This window comes from Natator depressus, chromosome 6 (assembly GCF_965152275.1).
Source record: "Natator depressus isolate rNatDep1 chromosome 6, rNatDep2.hap1, whole genome shotgun sequence".
Taxonomy (NCBI): Eukaryota; Metazoa; Chordata; order Testudines; family Cheloniidae; genus Natator; species Natator depressus.
In genome coordinates, this window is record NC_134239.1 from 48,825,231 (window position 1) to 48,838,675 (window position 13,445).

Sequence of the window (13,445 nt, forward strand, 5' to 3'; positions counted from 1 at the left end):
AAGTCCCCAAAGATACTTAGGCACCTAAACCACAGACTGAAGTACTCAGGTTTAGATGCCTAAGCCCAAGTTTTGGATCTACTGCAAAATACACAACTCCGACCGAATCCTGTAGGCACCTAAACTCACTTGGTGGCTAAGTTTTCAAAGTAAAAGTTCCGTAGGCACCAATGTTTTTGCCTCTGAGCATGCATTCTGCTGCCTCCCTCTAGGCTTCTGGTTGCCTAAGCCCCAGAGCAATTCACAAACCAGGGAAGACAGGGGTTTGGCTGCCTAAATTGCATGCAGAGCCCAATCTGGTAGACATGCTCAGAAGGTACCTACTAGATCGGGTCCATTCAATATCTGGCTGGAGGAGGAGAAAAGAGGTGCTCATCTTATAACTTTGAGCCCAATAGTTATAGAATTTGCCTAGGATGTGGGATACCCAAGTTCAACACCCTCCTTTCTGCCAGAGAGGAAGAAGAGATTTGAACAGGGGTCTTCCACCTCCAAAAAGGGTGCTCTGATCACTGAACCATGGGATATTCCAATGTGGGGTGCCCTCAATCTCTCCAGCTGGAGCTGTTGCACTTTGGAAAAATAATGAAAGAGTGATTGGAACAGGGGAGTGGATGCTGGGTCTCCCACCTCCACGTGGGTGCCCTAACAACTGGACTACAGAGTCATTTTCACTCACCCTCTGGCCCAAGGACTGTTTAAGTATTTATCCACAATGGAACAGACACTGGGCCAGATCTCCCATATCCAGACAAATGTTCTGATTTCTGATCTCTGGGCTAAACGTGGTAGGTTGGGCACCAAAAACACCAGTACCACCTCCTCATCTTGTGGCCGTTTTTTGTGGAGCAAGGGAGTAGCCTAACTCAATCCCTCAAGAAGCAGCTTAGGCACCTAAGCCATCTGACTCCAGGTGACTGGTTCCCATTCATAGATCTCTAAGCAGGCACTTCCCTGCAGACCAGATTTAGACACCTATCTCTGTCAGAGGGGTGGGGCTTAGCACCATTGGCTAGTTTAGGCATTTCCCTGTATAGTGTGCTGGCTTTTGTGGATTGCATTCTTAGGTGCCTAGCTCTACGTATTCATTTTATAGGGAGCCCAGGTGCCTAACTCAGGCTTTGTGAATCACAGTGGCTTTCCTCTGATTTTCTAGGTGCCTAAAAGTTAGGCGCCATGACACTCAGCACTGCAATACCTAAGTCCCTTTGTGGATCCCACCCAGCTACCACAATGACAAACAAGTACATTACAAATACTTAAAAAGATGGATTTGTACCCAAGTTCCCACTGGGTTACCTGAACAGAGTATATTTATGCCTGGCACCGTGCAATGATCTGTGTGGTTAATCAAGTGACTTGAAGGATTGAAATATTTAATCACTGAAGGGAGGGCACGAAGTATATCTGAGGTATCACCTTCTACCAGCAGTTCCATACAGCACCATGAAAGACAGCCATGAAGGAGGGCATATCCCATCCCATTGTGTAGTGCAGTGGCAGTTACTATAATAGGAGGGAAATAGAGGGGTTATAAAAAAAAAGGGGAGGATAGTTTTCCATCACAACCAAGGACGAAGTGAGCAAGAGTTTAGGTATTCAAATTTCTGTGAGAGAAAATTAGTAGACTTCTTCAATCTCTTCCTACTAGATTCCTGGCTTTATTGCAATAGACCAGTGCAAAGCTAAGCCACTCTGTATATGAACATAAACAAAGGCAAAGCAAGAACTTACATCATATTTTGGAGCAAATAAAGCCTGGGGGGGGGGGGGGAAATACCTCTAGCTTAAAGTATATGCTGATGTAAGAGAGAACAATGTTTCAGGGTCCCTTTGTAATAAACTCCCACGCTGTAGCCTTAAACCTTAATGGTCTGTGAAAGTTATTATTGGATGTTTTTAGCATTAAATTTCATTCTGACAGGACTTTATGATGTGTATTACAGAAGAATACTGTTAACCTAATCATTTTAATACCGAATCTTTGTAATATAATAGCTTCAAACATTTTGAGCAAGGCACAACTTGAATTTTCATAAACATAGATGGAAGAAACTTTTTAGTAATGTTACTTTCCTGTTTCTCCCCCAACCCCATCAGTTAGAATGGCTAAAATCCGGGTCATCACCAAGCTGCAAGCGAAAAGCTATTTGGGTTCTTAGGGCCTGATCCTGAAAACCTTTACTCCCTTGAGGAGCCTTTATACACTAGGAGTCCCATGGGCTGCAATGGGACTACTCATGTGAGTAAACAGGGGGCGAGGGGGATGGTTTGCAAAGTCAGGCCCTTAGATTGTAAATTCTAAGTTATTTTTATCTCCTCTTTGACTTTTACATCCAATATTTTAATATAAAATTTTATAAGAAATCCCCAAGAAAGAACAAAGTGAAGAATAACTTGAGCTCATTTATTAAGACTATGAGTACGGGTTGGCAGTTTCTGCCCTTTTATTCACAGGTGTGAAGGGCCCACAGTCAATGGAACCAGTGTAGTTCTGCTGCTAAGTGGGAAAATGGACAGGAATTGGTGCAAACTGTCAGGGAAAAAAAGGTGCAACATAGTATAGCGGCTTCCTCTTACTTTGACTGCATCTGTCCCTATCACTTTGAGAAGTCATTTATCTTGTTCTCCATATGATAGCCAGAGTGCATATCACAGCTCACACAGCCGCACTTATAATAGACCAGGTTGGACAACCCTTACGCACCCTAGTGGATGTTTAGTCACAGGAGTAATCCCATTGAAGTCAATGTAAGACCCCAATTCTGCAACAAAAAAACCATGGGCAGACTCTTGTGACTGTATGGAGGCCCTGTGACTTCAAAGGGGCTCTGTGCAGGTGCAAAGGTCCACCCACATGGCTCTCTTTGCAGCATCAGGACCCAAGTGCTCACCACCATGAGTAAAAGTTGCACAATCTAGCCTGTTCTAAGTGTTGTGTGAGCTGTGATAGGCACCCGCACTGTCACATGCAGAACAAGATAAACAATTCATCAAAGTGATAGGAACAGACCATCAGAGTAAGAGCAAGGCACTGTAGTATAACACTGAACATTAAGTCACTGATGCAATAATTACCCAGACGATTAATGTATTTAGAGGTGGATTTATTTCCAAACATTTGCTTATTTTTCTCTCTTTTAAATAAACTCTGCTGAGCTAAAAATCATATCTAAAACACATTACCTTACTCCTGCTACTAATAAGATTTAATTATTAAAACTGAAATTGAAATTTAAAGATCAACTTTTTTCACTGTTTCTGCTGCTTGGTTACTTTTTCCATTTCCCCCAGTTTAGAAGGTGAAAGTGGCCTGATTATGACCAGTATTGCTTTCTGTTTATAGAAAGTAATGCTGCTGTGTTGGGTTTCCAACGCTGTGCATGAATGTTTAAATCCATTGAAATTATATAAGAAAAGAAAAAAAATTATAATAGGTTTTGTAAACACACACAGGCACAGACAACATATACTTAAAAAACCTGAATTTGAGGCTTAAAATATTCAAGAGGGATCCTTTATGTCTGAAACAGGAGCTGGTTCTTTCAAACTGTCCCGGGGTATAGCAGTGACCTTGACAATCAGATAACCCATAGTCTACAAGAGCTGAAGTATGTCATCAAGACTGTATTTTACTGTCTGATGTTCCTTGTCTCAGTTGCTCCACCCCAGCTCATTGTTCACTCACATAAAACATACTAGACTATACAGTCAGAACCAAAGCCAATAAGAACAGGGGTGGGTTCATGTTAGAATCCTGGATAAACAAGAAAATGCATCAAAGGCTGGATTTTTGCTGAGTGATAATAATCTGGTGTGTACAATACATTAGAAGTAATGGAAACTTTCTATTAAAAACATGTATCTTTGTATTGGGCCTTATTGTGAAACCATGAGAGACAGTAAAGTGCTGAGATATCACAGTGACTAACATGATATAATTACATGGGACCAGATCTTCTCCCACTGCAGAAAACATGCAGGAAAGGATATTGGAGGCACAAAACTGCATGAAAGGCCCTTCACAGAGTTTTCCCCAAATCTTTCCATTGGGAGAGGGGAAGATCTGCCACCACTACAACCTGCATAATGGATAATAATTCCATTGACATATCCCACCCAAGTTCCACACATTCCCAGGATCTGCCCAGACCCCAGTGTATCTTCAGCAAAGCATAGCCTTTGTGAAAGGGCCACGTGTCTTCATATCAGCTCCCCTGAGCCGCACTCAGTCCTCATGGATTTGCTCCTGAAAAATCAGCCAGTTTACCACATTACAGTTTCCAGAAGAATCCCCCAGCTTTGCCAGATGGCCACCATTTCCAGAATATCATAGAGCCCCAAACAGATGGGGTGAAATCCTGACCCCTTTGAAGTCATTGACTTCAATAGGGTCAGGATTTTACCCATGGTATTTGTGCAGAACACCTTCCACGGTCTTGAGGGATGAGAGTCTGATGTTTTGAAGACCATGCTCCTTCCCATTTCCTTAGCTACTGGCCAAATTCTGGTGGCATTTGCCCCTCCTCCACATGTCTGTGTACAGCTGAGAAGATGAGGTAGCCCATCATAAGCTGAAGAAACAAGTGTATTCTACTCAACATAAATACTGTTCCTTTCCTAACAGATAAAATCAAATAAGCATTTCATATTTAGAACAAAAATATATTTTCACTGGTTTTTAATGCATGATGAGTCCTTCCAACTTGTATTTTTAAAGCTCTTTTATTTAGGTCAAGGTAAATGCTTGTCTGACTTGCATGTGTAAATATCACTCCGACTTAGGAGCCCAAGTTGATCTACATGTAGGCCCTAATTCAACAAGATGCTTAAGAACATGTGTAGTCTAACTTTAAACATATGAGTAGTCCCATTCTTAATCATCTAGAATCCAGACCCATTTCTTCCAGTGAAAATCACTGTGTTATGTTTTTGAGTCACATGTTAGAGTTGCTGAAAAAACAGAAAAAATATTCTCAATATTTCTTGTGAAAAACTTTTCCTGTTTTTCCATTGACATTTTATTTCCACTCAAATCCCCCCACTAGTTCTAGTGTATATGCAAGGCTTAAACTTGACAAAGCTTGGTTGAACTGCAATTTGGATGTAGCTCTCCCCACCCCCACCCCCACCCCCCCAAAAGTTAGACCTCTAAAGAAGTTCTGAGGAGGAACAGAAGTCTTCTCCAAAATCTGCAGCAGACAACCCTGAGTAAATGAGAAGCAAAAACTTGGTTTCATCCTCCAGTTATCCATCAGATATTTTTCTGTAAGTCTCCTGGTCTTTTCAAGACATGGAAGTGAAGCCACAGCACCCCGCATGCAAGGGATCCAGACTTGTGCATTGGCATGGACTTTATATGTATTTCTGGTTTGAAATAAATATTATGGGTTTATCTTGGTTTGTTTTCAGATTTTTAAACTCGTGGGTTTGGCAATGGTACCATTTTCCAGCTGAGAATCTGTGTCAGTTGCTCCCGTCTAACTCCACTAGGTCCATCCATGGCTAGCCTCTAAGCAGGCTGATGCACTCATGATTGAAAAATTCAGACCAGTCCAGCTTGGTTTCCCCTCTGAATCTGTTGTCTAGTATTAAAAACACACCCGCCAAATGAAATATCTGCATTATGAATGTATTTAAACAAGCTGACTGAGCCCTACAATTTTGTGAAAAACAGAAATCCCATCATGGGGGCAGCGAAAGACGCAAGCATTTATTTAAGATCTCTGTAAGCCCTAAGCTGGGAATCAAAGAATGTAAATGGACAGGAGAAGTTAGGAATCCCATTTGTGGAGCATCCCTATTTCTGAATTTACTTGCTTTTGTAAAGTCAGGAGTTCAATGTGGATATAATGGGAGCTACTTTTTATTTTATCTGATCAGAATTCCATCTGTGAGCTCCATGCACATATATTTTGTGCTTTGGAACCAAAGTATTCTTTGATGCAGCTGTTAATCAACATTGACAGTCTAACTTTATTTCAACTTGTAGAAATACTCTCACTTGCTGTGTCTATCATTAGTCCCAGTGAAAAATAGGAACCATGCTGTAGGCAGACTCTCCTTTTTTCAACAAGATATTTCCACAGTTTAAGGTTGTAAATCTGAGCAATTTAGTACACAATGTGAATGCACATAAAAATTACTCAACAAAAGAAATTTAATTAAGTTAAATAGGAAGCTATTATCATAGCTTGCATTCTCTTCTCTAGCAACTAGAACTCATGGGCATTTGATCAAGTAAGAACTCCCGATACAGGGAAAACAACCCATCTGCTAACCCAGTGCTGGAAAACTGCAGGTATCCCCCAAACAAAGCAAAAGTAAACAATTTAATCCTGAAGATGGAGCTAAAATAATAGACAGTATCTCTAGGATGTGATACTTTGAACTTACTTTTAATTAAATATGTAGACACAGAACCAAGGAAGAAGCCACCAGTTAACAAAAGGAAAGTTTAAATATTTCTAAAGTCTGCCTGGAGACTATACCTCATCTTCCAAGGTTTTCTAGCCTTCAATTCCATTACTGATCTACAGAAACCTATGGACCAGATTCTCCACTGCTTTGCACATTGTATAGTTGTTTACACCTGTGTCAACTGGATATAAAATGATACCAAATCAAAATGTTAGTGTTTTAGATCTACTTTACACTCACTTGGCATACACATAAAGGTGCCCCCACAGAGAAGGTGCAAAGCCATTGAGAATCACCCCAATATAAGTTTTTGTTTGACATTAGTCATAGGTGTCGTAAGTTATAGATCCAATTCTGCTCCTTTTAATGATGATGGTAAAACTACCATTAACTTAATGCATTTCTGCTTTACCAATAGCAAAATTTTCATTGACTTTATGGAGAGCCGTAAAATGACTATTTAGAAAGAAGAAAGCGGGGGGGAGGGGGGGGTTGACAGGTGCTTCAGAGGTCAGGTGAAAATGGTATGATTTTCCAGTGTCCTTGGATATGAGTATTTAGCCACAACCCTTTAAATAAAACACCCTGAGAAATATTATCTTCTATTATTTACAATATCCAACCTCACTGCTTGTAATGGGGCTGCATTGGTGTAAAGCCACAAATGAATTCTGTATTTACCAGCTTTTCTTTCTTTCTTTCTTTTTCTTTCTTTCTTTCTTTCTTTCTTTCTTTCTTTCTTTCTTTCTTTCTTTCTTTCTTTCTATGGTTTTATATGGTAAAGTTGTAATAGAATGTTACATGATATATGAACAGAATATTACAGGTTAAGAGAAGATTAATTCTTGCTCCTGTTTTGGTCATCTGTCATATTCTTTCAAATTAGTATGTTTAAATGGCAGTGTTCAAGAGGTTACTCAAACCAATCAAGTAGGTTTCAAATAATGGAACACCAACCCTACTGAAGTCAATAGAAAGGATCATTAAATGTGGCAGGTAAAATGCAAGATGAAACTCAGTGAGACTGAGAGGGAATCTGAAGAGCAAATAGTCAAAGATATAAAAACAAACAAGAAATTCTTTAAATACATAGGGTTCAGGAAGCCTGCCAGAGAATTAGTGGGTCCACCAGACTACCAAGGGCAGATGGTGTGATTAAAGAATGTAAGGACATTGCAGAGAAGTCAAGGGCCTGATTTTCAGAAGTACTGAGCCCTCTCAGCTGCCACTGACTGGACTGGAGTTGTAGGTGCTGAGCACCTCTGAAAATCTGGCCCTAAATCAATTCCTTGCATCACTCTTCACCACAAAGAATGCTGAGGAGATACCTACAGCAGATCTGCCATTTTCAGGTAATAAAGATGAGATATTGTCAGAGACTCAGGTGTCAGAAGATCAGGTACTGAAATAACAGGCAACAAATCCCAAACCCAGATGCTATACACCCAAAGGTTCTCTCAAAGAAGTAGACAATGGGTGGTTGAGCTGCTAACTAAAATATGCCATGTCTCATTTGCTTTTAGTCCCAGAAAGTGCAGAGATAAAAGTCTTTAAAGTCATGCCATTGTTATGTACAGAAAAGTGTTTTTGGTCACCTGTTGATGTCTGTATAGCTAACTCCATCTGAATCTTGGACATCTGCACAGGGGCAGATCCATCATTAAAGTCAAAGGGAGATATGTCAATTTACTCCAGCTGCGGATCTGGCACATGATTACTAATGCAATTGGCTTTACAAGCAAAAGGATACAATAAATAATCCCAGTAAACTATTTTTAAAATCTCTAAGATGTTCCTAAAACAGCTTTTCTGTAACATATGTGACATATACTCAATATATGATGATATGCTGTGGGATAAAGAATTTACCGGCACACAATTGGGATGACCTACATCATTCACTCCTGGCTTTGAAATTATGAGTCACACAGCCAACCTAACTTAATTCCAATAACACCTTGATTCCCTACCACTCCATCATGTATTCTGCATACAGATAGGGCTCAATTCTGTTCAGAGTGAAGTCAATGGCAAAACTCTTACTGACTTTGATGGGAGTAGAATCAGACCCTAAACATGAAAAATGAAGCATCTCCCTTCAATTTCTTTGTTATAAAAGCAATTAAAGAGCATAGGCTAAAAATAATCAATATCTAGTTCAACAAAAAATTCAAATTTGCCTTTACTATATGGTTTTTAAATCATCCTGTAACTTTACACAGAAAAAAATTGTACATTTCTGAGGTGGAAAATGTGTTATCTCTAAATTGTGCCATGTAACTGTGTTTAAATGTATTAGCATGGCTAATACGTGTGTTTTTACATAGCTCACAAATCGATGGCATCTACATTTGCCATTGCCATGTACGTGTTATCAAAATAGACTGGTAAGAAAGGATTTTCAGTAACCCACACATTGCAAAGCACAAGCTAGAATTGTAGTCTATATTTTAAAACAAATTTCAATGAAATAAAAGGTTTTCTACTTTTCTATTGCTCACAGATTTTTAGGAAATATCTCACAAAAAGTCATATCTTAACTATAAACTTTAAAGAGGGTTGTTTATATATTATTAATTGTTAATTATCATTAATTATTATTATAGTAGGCCCAGAGGCCACCATTCTAATTGTGTTAGACACTGTGCAAACACTACACAGTGAAAGAAAGTCCCTCCTTCTCCTGATGTGTCTCCCTTGGCTGTTGCTTTTCCCATCTCCATTGGTGTTTCTCATGGTTCTGTTCTTGGCCTCCCTGCTCTTCTGCAGCTATCCCGTGTCTAGTATGCCGATGATTCCAGATCTACCTGACATCTTTATATCTGCTCAGTTTCACATCTGCCACTGTCTCTCTGGCTTTCTTTCCTGGATGTCATTACCACCACTCAGTTTTGGCATCGCAAAAGCACAAGACCATCCCCAAGCACTCCCTTCTCCACCATGACAGAAAATGCACTGTCTACCACATCTCCTGAGCTCACAACTTTGGTATCACACTTGTCTTCTTTCTCTACTTACCTCCAGTTTTCGGGCTTTTGGTAAAGTCTATCAATTGTTCTTCTGCAACATTGTCAAAATGTTTCCCTTCCTCTTGATTCCTACTATCAAAGCCCTTCTCCACAATCTGGTGATAAAAACCTAGAGTATTTTAATTACCTACTCTCTGACCTACTCTCACTCCCTTGAGTTGTTTTAAATGCTGTTACTAAAAATTACCTTCCTTTTTTGCTGACCTTACTATGTAATTTCCCTACTAAAATCCCTTTCCTAAATTTGCAATTTCTTCAAACTACTCATCCTTCCTCTAAAGGCCCTATACAGCTCTGCTAAAGCCTCAGCTCTCATTTTCCTCAGTACTGGCTCTGAAACCCTACTATGTAAACCCAGATCCTTTACATGCTGATTTTTTACTCCTACAAGCACTCCACTCTTTCCCCATGCTATTCACTGTACATGGACTAACATCCCTGACCCAGTGCACCTTGTGACTTCTGTCTCTTCCTTCAGAACCTTCCTCAAGATTCACTTCTGTTGTGACACCTACAAGAAGTCATCCAACTAATAATGGTTTGACTGTGCAATAGTTCAAGGTAGCTAATTTTATTTTAAAGACTCTTTGGAGCCATTAGGAACCATTACGTTATTATACAACATCTAACCTACGTAGTTGCATAATGCTAGCCCGTGTAAAATAACCCAGGTAACCACATAATCCTAATCTATGTAATCCACATGATCTTGACATAGAAATCATAGTAATGTAGGACTGGAAGGGACCTTGATAGGTCATCTAGTCCACTCCCCTGCACTGAGGCCGGACTAGGTATGCATGGTACAAATATTTAATAATGGGTTCTTCAGTCGCAGAGAAAAGTATAACATGATCCAATGACTGGAAGGTGAAGCAAGACAAATTCAGACTGGAAATACAGTATAAATTTTTAACCGTGAGTAATTAATTGTAATTAACAATTCAAACAATTTACCAAAGATCGTGGCGCATTCTCCATCACTGACAACTTTGGAATCAATATTGGGTGTTCTTCTGAAATATATGATCTAGGAATTATTTTGAGGAAGCTCTGTGGCCTTTGTTACACAGGAGGTCAAACAGACTAGATGATCACTGTGGTCCCTTCGGGCCTTGAAACTATGAAACTAGATATGCATATTCATGAAGTGGGAAAAAAACAAGCATTCATCCTATTATCTAGACTATCCCTGACAGGTGTTTGTGTAACCTGTTCTTAATAACCTCAGTGATGGAGATTCCACAACCTTCTGAGGTAACTTGTGCCAGTGCTTAACTACCCTTACAGTTAGTTTTTGCTAATGTCTAACTTAAATCTCCCTTGCTATAATTTAAGACCATTACTTCTACTCCTGTCCTCTGTGGTTAAGCAGGACAATTTATCCCCCTCCTCTTTATACAAACTTTTAATGTACTTGAAGCCTGTTACCATGTACCCTTCAGTCTTTTCTTCTCCAGACTAAACAAATCCAATTTTTTCAATCTTTCCTCATAGGTTATGTTTTGTAGAGCTTTAATCATTTTTGTTGCTCTCCTCTGGACTTTCTCCAATTTGTGCACATCTTTCCTGAAGCGTGGTGCCCAGAACTGGACGCAGAATTTCAGCTGAGGCATCATCACTGTTGAGTAGAATGGAAGAATGACTTCTTCTCTCTTGCTTACAACACTCCTGATAATATATCCCAGAATGATGTTCGCTTTTATTTTTTTTTTGCAACAGTATAATATTGTTTGACTCTGATTTAGTTTGTGATCCACTATGACCTCCAGATCTTTTTCTGCAGTACTCCTTCCTAGGCAGTCATTTCCCATTTTGTATTTGTGCAATTGGTTATTCTTTCCTAAGTTAAGCACTTTGCATTTGTCCTTACTGAATTTCATCCTATTTATTCAGACCATTTCTCTGGTTTGTCAAGATGCAACTATGTAATCTTAGTCCATGTAATCACATGATCCTTGCCCATATACTTGCATGATTTTGTTTGTATTACCCGTTTCTTCCCTCTGTCCTTCCTCCTTTTTCTATGTCTTATTTCATATAGGTTCTGATCCTGTAAACTGAGCTGCATGAGCTGATGCAGAGCCCCATTGACTTCAAAGGTCTTCTTGCATGGATTAGTTTCCAGGACTGGGGCCACTGATTGTATGATCTTCAGGGCAGGGACTGTCTCTTACTATGTGTCTGTACAGCACATAACACAATGGGACCCCAACACTGAGAGGGGTCTTTATGTGCTACTATAAAGTAATAGAATATAATTAGAAATAGCACTGAGTTTAAAAAAGGAAAATAGTGGAAAAGTATAATAGAACAAGACTAAGCTCTCAAGTTAATTTAAAGAAAATACTTATGTTGGTTAAATACTGTAATTCTGAAAAATGTAAAAATATATTGTCCGGTTTTCTAAAATGATATATTGTCTGTGATGTAACCCTCTTATTCCTGAGTCTGACATCAGTGTATAGGTCTGTTATTTCACAGTTAATTTCTATGATATTTACATAGATTTAGTTAACTCTTCATTTGTGAGTTGAATTTCTCACCTCTAACAATGCAACTTTCAATAAATGTATATGTTTTTCATGTGTAAAAGCATTGACACTGCTACATCAATTGTGCTGCAAAAAGCAAACCGGCTAGTTATATAAAACTTTGTTCAGCGTTAACAAAGTTTCCAAAATAAATAAAACCTGCAAACAGTAAATCATGTGGCTAAGAAGATGCTGTATACTTTTCACGTTTAATGTGTCCGCCTCTTAGAAAGATTACGACATACGGTGGTGATAAGAGAAACCATGTGGGCTTGTTAACTTAGGCACAGGCAGGAATGTGAGGAATGTGCAGCGCTTCCATTTAATGATCAGAAGACAGAAGCCTCAATTAAAGCGATAGCATACTATATTTCCCCAGCCTTGGCTTCAATGCAGAACTCACCAAATATATATATCTTTGCTAGTGGGCTTTGGGGTTTTTTTTTGGGGGGGGGGGGTAACATATTTTGAACAGTATCATGGGATAGTAGAGACTGATGATTACTACCATTTTTTATTTTCTTTTAAAAGGTCTTGTTAAAAACTAAAGGAAGAAAGTAAAAGGTTACTTAATTTATACCAAAATATTCAGCGACACTACACAAACATGCAGAATCTATTAAATATGCAGTTACAAACTGTCACTTTTTATTTGTCATTACAATATCTAAGGCTACAGATTTTCATACAATAACAATAGCAATTATTTGCATTATCCTGTCCTATTGGATGCACCCTCTTCCATGAGAATACAATGTAACCAATGGCCCACATGTAAGGGGAAAAGTGTTTTTGAGGCAAGGCATAATCCAGTATTTATTACTTGGTTCAGAGTAACAGCTGTGGCAAAAAGAAAAGGAGGACTTGTTGTACCTTAGAGACTAACAAATTTATTTGAGCATGAGCTGTAGCTCACGAAAGCTTATGCTCAAATAAATGTGTTAGTCTCTAAGGTGCCACAAGTCCTCCTTTTCTTTTTATTTATTACTTGAGACCTCCAGAATATGTAAGCGTGTGCAACCACTTTGACCACGTTGTGTAACAGGAACACAGTTCAGAGAACTGCTAGCCTCCCGAGTTTTTATATTCTGCAGTTATCCCATTGCCCAGGAGGAGGGAATGATCTTTATATCATTAGAAACTGGCTTGAAGAGACACCCCCCACCCCCCAAAAAACCCACCCCTTTTCGATTCTGCAGGATAGTTAAATAAGTGAGCCTCTAACTGTAGGAAAAAAAGCACCAGACGAAGAAGGCGAATATTTCGCAAATTAAACATCCAAATCTCTTCAAAATCCTTAGATAAGTGATAGAAATGCTCATCGCTAGGAACACAATGCGATTCAACATCAAGGGCAAGACACAGCAAGCCCTTAGAAAACATGCATGTGTGTGCTGGAGAAAGAGAGGCGAGATCAGGGGTGCGTATCCTGCTACACCACGCAGTCTGGAGGTTAGATGTC